This window comes from Ctenocephalides felis, unplaced genomic scaffold (assembly GCF_003426905.1).
Source record: "Ctenocephalides felis isolate EL2017-DRISC unplaced genomic scaffold, ASM342690v1 CF-g0.4_SCAFFOLD_01604, whole genome shotgun sequence".
NCBI lineage: Eukaryota > Metazoa > Arthropoda > Insecta > Siphonaptera > Pulicidae > Ctenocephalides > Ctenocephalides felis.
The window spans coordinates 48,239,939-48,241,266 of NW_020537758.1; positions in this window are offsets into that span (position 1 = coordinate 48,239,939).

The window sequence follows — 1,328 nt, forward strand, 5'->3', positions numbered from 1 at the left end:
AAATAATAATACAGATTAAAGTGATTGAAAAATTTAAGTTAATATTTTTGACATGATTGAAATGAGTGAAAAACCATAGATTAGTCTATTTAAAATGGCCAAAGTTATAACTACATTAACTTTATTGATCATGATAGAATTAGATTACAAAAATTATATTATATAAAATTTATTCAAAATATTAAATCCTCTTCGAAGAACGAATTATTGAGCATATTAATGTTCATAATAACATTAGCTTATCAGTTTATAATACCTGTACCTGTATCTTATGTTTCTAATATATATCACTGAAAATGTGTGAAATGAAACACTCCAAATAAGTTCAGTTAGTTTTATTCAAAAACTCTTAATGTATCACAGTATTTAATAATACAATTATATTAATTATTCTTACAATTGCCGTAATGAAGATGACTAAAATACATTAACTATAATATATTATAGTATGTATTAGAGATGGGCTTATCATATCCGAAGCCGGATCGACTCGGATTTAACTCCGCTTCAGGAAGGAGTTATATCCGCTTAACAACTCCACGACTCCGACAACTTTGAAACCGAAATACTCGACACAAATGCGTCGAAGTGCGTTGTTTATGCATCTAAGGATTTGCCAAATCCCATTTATTTTTTTAAATGAAAATTTATGAATAAAATAAAATTACAATTATAATAATAAAATAATTTTTCTAAAAAATTCACAAATAAATGACGAGTTTTAAAACTTTTCGGTCGACCACATGATCGATCAACGACTCGTAATTTTAACAGTGTTGACCAAAGTAAAAAACGCAAAACTTTCTTTGATGAGAAAATAATTGATTTTTTGGAATAATTTTATATAAAATAACCGTAGTAAACTTTGTAATAAAGCAAAACATTTATCATAAAATATTTTCATCAAATAATATTACTTCTGCTTTATAATTTTTTCTTCGAGAATTAATATTATATCAGGTAGTTCGATTAGCATATTATTACTTTTATACAATTATATAATTGTGTAAAAGTAATAATATAATATAAATATTTTTTGCTGCTTAAATACATTGACGTCACTGATATATTTTACACTCTAAAAAGTATTGTTATTTCAGGCTATGGAAAAAACAGACTAAATGTGTCCAAATTCACGGTCAAAGATTGTCGTAGTTAGAAATATGACCCCTTACTATTCAATAAATTATACATTGGAGTTATTCACAATTGAACACAATTTCATTTTCTGTATCTTGGAAGTAATATTTTTGTATTTTCTGGGAAAAAAACGTATACCTAAAAGGTCATAAAACTGCCTGTTTAGAAGACGAGAAAGCGACAGCTTC